Source organism: Pinus tabuliformis, chromosome 8 (genome assembly GCF_031772625.1).
Source record: "Pinus tabuliformis cultivar Carrire ecotype Pingquan chromosome 8, CPIR1, whole genome shotgun sequence".
NCBI lineage: Eukaryota > Viridiplantae > Streptophyta > Pinopsida > Pinales > Pinaceae > Pinus > Pinus tabuliformis.
The window spans coordinates 1,616,641,780-1,616,652,607 of record NC_142294.1 but is presented as its reverse complement, the minus strand read 5'-3'; positions in this window follow the sequence as shown (position 1 = coordinate 1,616,652,607).

Here is a 10,828-nt window from a genome sequence, read left to right as displayed (position 1 = left end):
AACAAACTTATACATGAAAGATTTGATACGTTCCACGGATCGATTGACGCTAGTACCTTTTATTGAACATGACCTTTTCCAGAAGTTTACCTATGAGAGGTGGGAATTTCTTGCGTGTATCCATTGAAGGGTTTTGAAATCGGGGGTGTCTTTATCCTTGACATACATTCAAATGTAAAAAAATTTGAGTTAGAAGAAAGCTAGCTATACTGGTCCAGTAGACTTCAAAGATACCCTTGGTATAACATTGACAATCAAACAAGGATTGGAGAATTGGAATGGAACAAATTCTTTAGTTCTTTTACTGTTCTAAATAATCCCGCCAAATGATCAAATATTCATTTTTTTTCTTGAAGTAAAAAAGGTTCAGTATGTTCCTTAAGAGCCTCTTCCAGAAGGGCTTTCATTTCTTCTGTAAATGTACCAATAGAATGAGAAGCTTCTATTTATATTGTTGGACCCAGAAATGTAACTGCTCAAGATATCATATTACCACCTTCTGTGAAAATAATTGATACTACAAAACATATAGCTAGACTTACTAAATCAATTACTTCTGATATTAGATTACAAATTGAAAAAAATTGCGGATATATTATACATAGTCCAAATAATTATCAGGACGAAATTTTTCCTATAGACGACAACTAAACTGCTTTAACGCAGCAAAGCTACACCTTTACAAAATTCTGTGCGTGGACCTGTGGGTTATGAGCCCACGTATATATCGGAAGCATTCTAATTGGCGAAATCACAAAGAAACCCGACCAATCACCGTCGGTCCTTCCTTAAACGTTTATGTCTGGAACCAAAGGAACTAAGACTCTGGTTCATAATCTTATCGCATCCACCTTTTCCACAAACCTTTACCTTCCCCACAAAACCAAAAGGAAACAAAACTACAGTTCATAGACTTCTTGGGTCTGAAATTTATAATTAAACCCGTGCACTTTTTGATGCGATATCGTCGGATCTCGTCCCTTCTTGTTGAGCAGCTGTGATCGATCCAGACTTCAACGGATTAAATCACATTCCATAAACCATCGTGTCCGTTTTCTGGATTAAACCTCATCCTTGTTAACCACGCGATTATCGTCAAATCTGAATCCTTCAAACGGACAACCCCAATTAACTGAGGTTTTAACTTAGTTTTATAATTTCTCGCATCCGATTTTGGATTTATCCTCCGATCTTGTTAGCATGCGATTACCATTAGATCTGTTGCCTGTCGATCGGACGACTCATATCTTCTCCTGGGTTTCTCACGTTCGAAAGCCATTAATAATATAAAACAAATCACTTCTTTCGGACTTCCACATTATCTTTTAATTCTGTTAGACCATAATATTTGATTTTTTTTTAATTTATTTTTTGTGATAAAATTGAAAATGAAATTTAAATGACAATGGATGTTACAACATTTGGCTCCACCTGGGGATAGTGCTTTTGCCACAGAAACACTAAGAACCACAGATAAGTGCCTTCACCTCAGGCATGGAGTCACATATTGCTTAGCCAATTTAAATTCTATGGAATTTCTACAATGAATTCACTCTGGTATCTACAATGACATGATGCTTGTGCTTCAGAATTGAAAATAATGTTTGAGGTACTACCCATTGACAGGCAGCTGTAAAGTTTCACCATCAAGATTCTCCAAGAAGAATGTATTATTTTCCCTTGCTTCTATAATTCTAAATGGGCCATACCAGAGAGGATCAAACTTCCCATGTTTTCCCTTATCTTCTCTTCTAGTATCCCACCTTAATACTAGGTCTCCAACTTTAAAATCAATTTCCTTGGAATTTCTATCAAAAATACCCTTCATCTTTGATTGATACATAATCAAATTATCTCTTACCTTATCCTTGCTTTCACTAAACCACACTACCTTATGCATCCTTCTTATTAGAGCATTGGGTTCTTCTTTTGCCTCTCGAATCATTGCAATCACAGGCTTCACAAGCTGACTTGGGAACAGAGCTTGAGTTCCATACACTAACTCAAAAGGTGATTTGCCTGTAGACCTTTTTGTGGTCACTCAGACAACCCATAGAGCAAACTTTAATTTTGAATCCCAATCTTTTTGATTCTTTGCAATAGTTTTCTTAATAATTTTCATCAATGTTTTGTTAGTGGATTCAGCCAATCCATTTCCCTGTGGATGATAATCTATTGAATGAGATAAAATAACATTATATTTTTGACAAAAAGCAACAAAATTACTTGAACTGAACACTTGAGCATTGTCTGTTATGATTTTGACAAGGCATCCAAATCTGCTGAAAATATTTTCCTCTAAAAACTTCATCACCACCTGGTCATTTTCCCTTTTAGTAGGCATATCTTATACCCACTTGGTGAAATAATCAGTAGTTGTAAGAACCCACTTGTGTTGTCCACTTGAAGGTGGGTTAATTTCTCCAACAAAATCTAGTCCCCATTGCTTGAATAGTTCTTCTATGAAGACTAGGATCAAAGGCAAGGGAGCTAACCTCTTCTTCTCAGCAAAAAACTGACACTTTTGACAGCTTCTGACAAAATTATATATATCACCAAATAGGGTGGGCCAATAAAACCTTGCCTGGAGGATTTTATGTGCGGTAACTTTCCAACTATAATGTCCACCACATAACTTGTCATGATAATCTTTAATGGTCTCTATAGATTCATCCTCTGTTAAACATAACAATAAAATTCCCACAAGATCCTTCCAATACAATCTTCCCTCTTCAATCACATATGGATGTGCTTTGATTTTTAATGCTCTATATCTTGTTCTATCCAAATATTGAGGACAAGAGAGAAAACATAAATAATGGACTATGTGCTTGTACCATTTTGAATATAAAAATTTATATCAGATCTACATACCTAGGTCTGATTTTTCTTCACTTTCTTCAATTATTTCCTCATTTACAGGTGTTAGCAAGTTGATTCCCAATGCCTGAAAATTTGACTTTGTCAACATATTTGCCAATCCCTACCCTTTCACCATCTATGTGGGCTTTATGTCCAGGTCATACCCTTGAATCTTGGCTATCCATTTTCCTCTTTTGCCTTCCACATCACTCCGGACTAAGACATCATTTACTGAGGCATTTGGCACATAAGCAATGATTTGTGACTGCAGCACATCAGTCCTGAAGGCCTTTAGGGATTTTACCAAAGCATATACCTGTTTTTCAAGAATATTGTACTTTAGTTCAGCATCTCTGAGAATATTGCTAAAGAAAGCAACTGGTTGCTCTTTTTTTTCATCATTTTTCTGCAACAAAACAACAACTATTGAATTAAGTGATGCAAATGAAAAAATTTGAAAAGGCTTTTGATAATCAAGGCTAATTAAAACTGGAGCTTCTTGTAATGCTTCTTTAATCTTGGAGAATGACTCTCTGTCTTCCTTGGTTCAATGCACCTCATTTTCCTTCTTCAACATATTGGTAATTTCTTTTATAATTTCAGCATAATTGGACACAAACCTCCTTAAAAAAATTATTTTTCCTAGAAATTTTTGAATGTCTTTCTTACTCCTGGGCAGGGGTATTTTCTACACAACTTGCACCCTTGTTGGATCTATCTTCACTCCATCTCTAGAAACAATGTGCCCCAACAGTTTTCCTTCTTCTAGAGCAAAAATAGACTTCTTAGGATTCAAAGAAAGCCCAAATTTTTTACATTTCTCGAAAGTCTTTTTAAGATGGTCTAGATGCTCCCCATCAGACTTAGAGAAAATAGTGATATCATCTAAGTATATCACTACAAACTTATCACATACAAATGCAATGTCCATAGCCCTCTGAAATGTTGCACCTGCATTCATCAACCCAAAAGGCATTTGAGCATACATGAAGGTTCCCTAAGGAGTTGTGAATGTAGTCTTTTTCTGATATTATTTATCAACAATCACCTGGTTATACCCAGAGAACCCATCCAGCATTGACATTCTAAATGATCTGGTTACCTTCTGTAGCACATGATCCATTTTAGGTAATGGATAGTTATCTTTTAAGGAATCCCTATTTAGATTTATAAAATCCACACATAACCTTATTTCTCCATTTTTCTTCCTCATAGGTACTAAATTGGCCACCCAAATAGAGTACCAGAGTGGAACTATTATTTTGGCATCCAACAGATTTTTGACTTCTTTCTCAATCAAAGGTAAAAGCAAAGGGTTTATCTGCATGAGTTTCTGCTTGAATGGTTTAATCCCTTCTTTCAAGGAAATCGTGTGCTGAATAATGCTTACATCATATGTCTTGAGATCCTAATAGGACCAAGCAAAAACATTAGTATACTTCCTGAAAAGTGTAGAAATTTTGAATAATGTGACACTTATTCACAGAGATTATCCCGATTATACACTATTGCAGAATACATGAAAAATACATAACCTCCTCTACGTTGATCATCAATTTAGCAGCATTAAAAACAATGAAACATCAATCGCATGCGCACATTAACACAGTATGTAACCCGGGGAAAGCATACAGCTGAAAACCCCACACTATCTGTATATTATAATGATTGAGAACATGTAACAATACATAGTACAATACTCCTCACAAGTACTCAGTACTATCTCCACCTGTTACACACAAACTAGCTCAGATCTGAATCAATCAAAGCTCAAATCCCCTCCACTGCTTTGCCTCCCTCCACTGCACAATCCTACAAGAGAATCACGTGAGTACAAGCTACAATTGCCTTGATATTGGCCCACATTGCGCAATCCTCATTGGAATTACTCAATCCATGCATGTGCAAAATCTCATGCACAACTGATAGTCACAACTCACCCTTTCACTTACCTCTAACACCTGTGTCTGTTGAACTGTCCATGCACTGAGTTAACTGATGTATTCTTCAGTTGCTTTATGAGTTAATAATTAGTGAATTAATTAACAATCAATTCACACAACTCATCACTAGTGTATTCTTTAGTTAGACTAAATACAACTAGTTCAACCAAGTCAAACTGAACACAACTCCATCAACTCCACAGAACTCCACAGAACTCACATGCATGAGTTCTAACTGAAGTCCTCCATGCAATAGCTCAACTAACACAAAAGAAACCATGTGATTCCTTTTGTCAGCTGCATGTGCCACATCTGTAGCTCAAAACGAAGTGCTCTAAGAGAATAAGATAATGTTTAGAGTCCAAATATTACTAAGGGCTAATAATATTTGACTGTTTCTATTTTTAGCCTGGCAGTCTAAAAATAGACTCTGATCACTCCGCTATGAACCAAAAATAGAAGTCCATCTATTTTTCCCAACATGACCAATCATCCATAAACAACATCTTGCAACTCATAGACCATGATCCATATGTCTAAAAATAGACTTTGCGCCAAAAATAGCCTGTGGGCCCACTTAGTGAAGGCGACTCCTTTCCACTAAGCTCCATCATCTTGTTGCATTTTCAACAAAAAGCTCAATATATCTCTCCTTATAATTAAGTGGAACTCCATTAAATAATTTGACTAACTTGGGCTCGTTCTGGGTTCCAATATTGTGATACTGAATCTGCCCATCCTGTGGAATTTTCTCTGAACTAATAACTACATCATTGGACTTAAAAAGTCTTTTAAGAGGGACAAGCCCCCTTGGTAGAACATTATCTTTCAATTGAATAATTTTTTGATTAACTATGGAATTTTTAAAACCACTTACTTCTGCACCTTCTGTTGCTTCATCTTCATCTTGATCAATCTTAGCGCCCTGAAAATCTTCAATCATAGTCAAGAATTCCTTAATCTTCTTATCATCTTCAAAAACTTGCCAGTGTTTTATATTATCCAGAATAGAAGGCCTATGCCTCATTTCAACCTCATATCTTAGCTTTGGATTTATAGGAGGCCTAAAAGTACTAGCAACCATAGCCAAAGAGTCTACTAATTTGTTTCCATCTCTTGGAATGAACAATACGTTGAAAGGCACAAAGAAGTTCTCAACTAAATCCCACACTTCATTTCTATATGCCCTAAGCCTAGGGTGTTTTGTTTGACAGTGGTTCTTAATTTTCTTTATTATCAGCTCTGAGTCTCCAAAAATAGAAATTGATTGGAATCCCATTTGTTTTGCTGTTTACAGAGCAATGATCAAGGATTCATATTCTGCCACATTATTAGTCGCTTCGAACTCCAATTTAAAAGAAAAAGGGATCATATTACCTCCAGGTGTAATTAAAAGGAAACCAACACTTGTTCCTTCTTTAGAATAGGCTCCATCAAAGAAGCACTTCCACACCCCTTCTGTTTGCAGCTCTGTATTTACACTGGCTGAAGTAAGCTGCCTCTGGTTATCTTTAGCCAACTCTGCATTGTCATGTAGCATGAAGCAAGAAAAGTCATCTTTCTCTTGGCTATATATAGGTGAATTACTTGCTTCATTCTTTGTGATTGTTTTAACAAATCTTGTTTCTTTGTACAACCTCCTTTCTTCTCCACCAAAAATTGGTATGATAGCATAAGTAAAATCCAGTTTCAAAACACCACCCAATTTAGCCCCCCATGACCTAGATAGCAACATTCCAAACCTAGCAGGGATATTTGCTACCACTACATCCATTACCAAGCTTCTAGCTGGGATCTGGGCTAGTGACACCACCATATCTTTAATGACCCTGAGACACTTGACTTTATTTGAATCAAAAGAATACAGGTCTCTGTAAGGTTTAGTAACTTGTAGGTTTAGTTGTTTCATCACTGATAGTGGCATAAGGTTATGTGAAGCTCCTGAATCAAACATACAATTATGCAAGAGGAAATCATGAATCAATAAAGAAATGTAGAAAGGAGGTGTTGAAGAATATACCTCCTCCACATGTGGACCAAAAACCACTACTGGTTTATCCTCTTGTAGATTCACAGTGTCATTTATATTCACATTCTGAGACAGGTTGATAAACTCAACAATCTCTCTTTGATAAACTGGTGTTTTGACCAACTCTGTGAGGGGCACCTGAATTCTGATTTTTTCTAACTCTTTAGTGAGACTAAATACATGAACCTGTTTAGTATTCTTTTCATTTTCATCTTCACTTTTCTTCATCATTGAAATCTCTTGTGGAATGGAAACAATTTTTTCTAAAGGAATTTTGTCACTTTTATCTTGAGAAGACTCATCTTGAAGTATTTGAGTCTTGCTATTTGTATTCTGTTGTTGCTTTCCTTTATTTAATTATTTTGCAGGCTGTGGTTCTTGTGGAGTCGCCTTTTGTAGGGGAGTTGGAACTTGCTTCTAACCTTCATTTTCTTGAATTCTAGATCTTTTCCTTGATCTCAATTCATATTTCTTATGTAATTTTGCCTGCATAAAATCAATAAACTGATTCCAATATTCATCAATTTCATTCTCATCATAAATGGAATCTGTTTCAGTATATTCTTCTCCCTCAACACCTAGTTCATCTTCATCTACTGCATACAATGTGGAAATATGATCATCATGGTCCCTAGAATGCTCTGTTACTTCATCAAGATCTGCCTCTAAGTAAAGTGGTGCTTGAACCTGATCTTGGTCTTTTCTCTCCTTTTGCAAAATTTGCAGAGGTTGTCTTCTATATTGAGGATTAAATTTTATGTTCTATTGTACTTTCCTTTGAGAATTCTTACTCTCCAATTCCAATTTAATCAATTTATTAGACAAATTTTTAATTACATTATTCATATCCTCTAATGTTTGACTTTGAGAGGATTCCACTTTAGCCTTTCCCTTATCTTGAGTAGGCTGTGTCTCTGGTGCTTTACCTGTAGCCACCAGATTTGCTTCTATTTCTAAGGCATCAGTTTGGATCTGATCAAGGGTTGTGGATCTTCTCTCCCTCAATGTGAACCCAAAATCTAATTCAAATGCCCCTGCAAAAGTTATTTTTGCACCAGTAGGAGGGGGCTTGATCTCCACTAGAAGACTGTTGTAAAGTTTATTGAACCTTCTGATGAACTCAACAACACTTTCATCAGATTTCTTCTTAATAGCATTAAACTCTGTGAGTGAATACCCATGGTCTCGTTTCTCTCCCCATATCTGGGTGAATAGGCGCTCCATCTCCTCCCATGCAGAAATAGAGTTATTAGGAATCCCTTTAAACCACTTTCTTGCTTCTCCATCCAAGGATTGCACAAAAAGTCTTAAAACAACATCCATGTGTTCAACATTGAAATTTTCTGCAAAATTACAAAACACTGCTATATTCTTCTCTATTGTTTGTTCATCCTCCCCTGAGAAATGAGGAAGAATTTTTAAGTATTCTTGAGGCATTTGATTCAACTGTTGTGGAAACTGAATAGGTGCATACCTATTCAACAAGAACACAGGTGCTGCCAAGTTTGTTCCTGAACTTACTGAACCTTGAGTACTAGTAGATGTAGAACCTGAGCGAGGAGTAAATGGAGTATGAAAAGGTGGCAATGTAGTTATAGGTTCAGGTTGAAAAACTATAGCAGATATATCTACGAATACTGAAAAAGAAACAGACTCTAAAGACTGTTCTTGACAGTTGGGTTCTTGAAATGAAGTGGATGTGAAAGGTAGCTCTTGGTCAATAAAAGGTGAATGTTTGGATGAAAGATATGTTGAACTACTGCAAGGTGCAGATAGTGTAGTACTTGGTGTAAATGGAATTTTTGGTCTTCCAACCCTCTTGGAAATTAGTCTCTCAGGGTCTGAAAGGGCTTGAACTTTTTCTTGTGAGGTATCTGACCTCGTATGAGGGTCTTTGAAGCTAGAGTTATTATTTTCTATTCAATACATCCAAATATTTCCTCCTCACTGAAAAACCAGAGGAAAATATTGAAAACCCGGGAAAAGGTGTTCTTGATTTCATTCCCCGACAACGATGCCAATTAATGTTGTCCCTTAAGAAACCAATTTCTTAGCTGTGTAGAAATTGTGCTTAAGACATTAATGTTTATTATTCTTGTCACTTATTTGTATGATATATCCTCAAGTGAAGGACCTGAAGGGCTTGAATTTTAACCCTTAATATTTAGCTGATATGAAAGTCTTAGAATGCCATGTGATTGCTAAATATAAATGTTGAGTGAAGAATTCTTTGAGAAGTTAGAGACAATATGTTGTTTTTCACAGAAACCATTACCTGTAATTTAGAAGAAATGTAGAAGTAGGAACTTTAAATATAGGAGTTCTTTTTAAGGAATTTTAACTTCATTCACATAAGTAAACAAAGACCTGCAGCTTCATTACCCTACTTAAAGAAGGGAAGACACACGATGACACATAACGGAGAATTACAAAATAATACCCAACAATGTGTGCAAAGCTCCTGATTCTTTCATTAATCATCAATTTATCAAGAATACAATAGCATAGCCTCCAGGCTCTTCAAAATTCAGACCTTTTTTCTATAATTTTGCCTCTTTTTATACATCATGGGACAGTTGGTAACCACCAAAATTGTCAAACTGCTTAACTATCTCCTAATTGTCTAAAGTAAAAGTCTTTACAGAATATTACATTGGAGGGTAAAAGACACCTCATTCTTCTCAGGAAAACAAGATAACAAGAAGTAACAGAAATTAGAATATGATTGGTGATGGCTGCTTATTGTTCGAATCTATGGCTTGAGTAGGTGGTCTGACAACAACTAAACTGCTTTAACACAACAAAGCTGCATCTTTACAAAATTCTGTGTGGACCTATGGGTTATGGGCCCACGTATATATCGAAAGCGTTCTAATTGGCAGAATCACAAAGAAACCCGACCAATCACCGTCGGTCCTTCCTTAAATGTTTATGGTTAGAACCAAAGGAATTAAGACTCCGGTTCATAATCTTATCACGTCTGCCTTTTCCACAAACCTTTACCTTCCCCACGAAACTGAAACGAAACAAAATTGCAGTTCATAGACTTCTCAGGTTCGAAATTTATAATAAAACCTATACACGTTTTGATGCGATATCCGTCAGATCTTGTCCCTTCTTGATGAGCGACTGTGTTTGATCCAGACTTCAACGAATTAAATCATATTCCATAAACCATTGTGTCCATTTTCTGGATTAAACCTTGTCCTTGTTAACCACGCGATTACCATCGGATCTGAATCCTTCAAGTGGACGGCCCCGATTAACTGAGGTTTTAACTCAAATTTATAATTTCTCGTGTCCAATTTTGGAGTTATCCTCCGCGCTTGTTAGCACGCAATTATCGTTAGATTTGTTTCTTGTCGATTGAACGACTCAGATCTTCTCCTGGGTTTCTCACGTTCGAAAGCCATCAATAATATAAAACAAATCACTTATTTTAGACTTCCACATTCTCCTTTAATTCTGTTAGAATATAATATTTGATTTTTTTTTTTTTGTGATAAAATTGAAAATGAAATTTAAATGACAATGGATGCTACAACAGCTGGTAGGGTAGGTGATTTCTACTTTTGGAACTTTGGCCCACCATTAGTTATCATGCTTCCCTTTGTCATAGTCATCACCCACTCCTGTATGACTTAAATCGACCACCTTTCCAACTTATTTTCTTTGATCTGACCTTTCCACGTGGCCTGCTGACTAGAACTTCACTTTTTGTTTTTAGACTGAGGGTGGCCAAGTTAACTGTCCACCTTCAGCTTATAAAACCAACTTTTCATATTCTTACACTTTTATCATATTCGTACTTAGGAAAGAGTGTGGATGAGGTGCCATACCTGTGGCTTCCTTTACTCGGTTGATGCATGCTGGAGGGTGGCTCTACTGCGCTTCTTCTTGTTTAGGTACATGTTCTCTTTTTCTCTTGTTTTGTTGATTTCACCTGGCTGATATGTTTGTCTTCTTTGTTGTGATGTGCAGGTGTTGGCCTCTT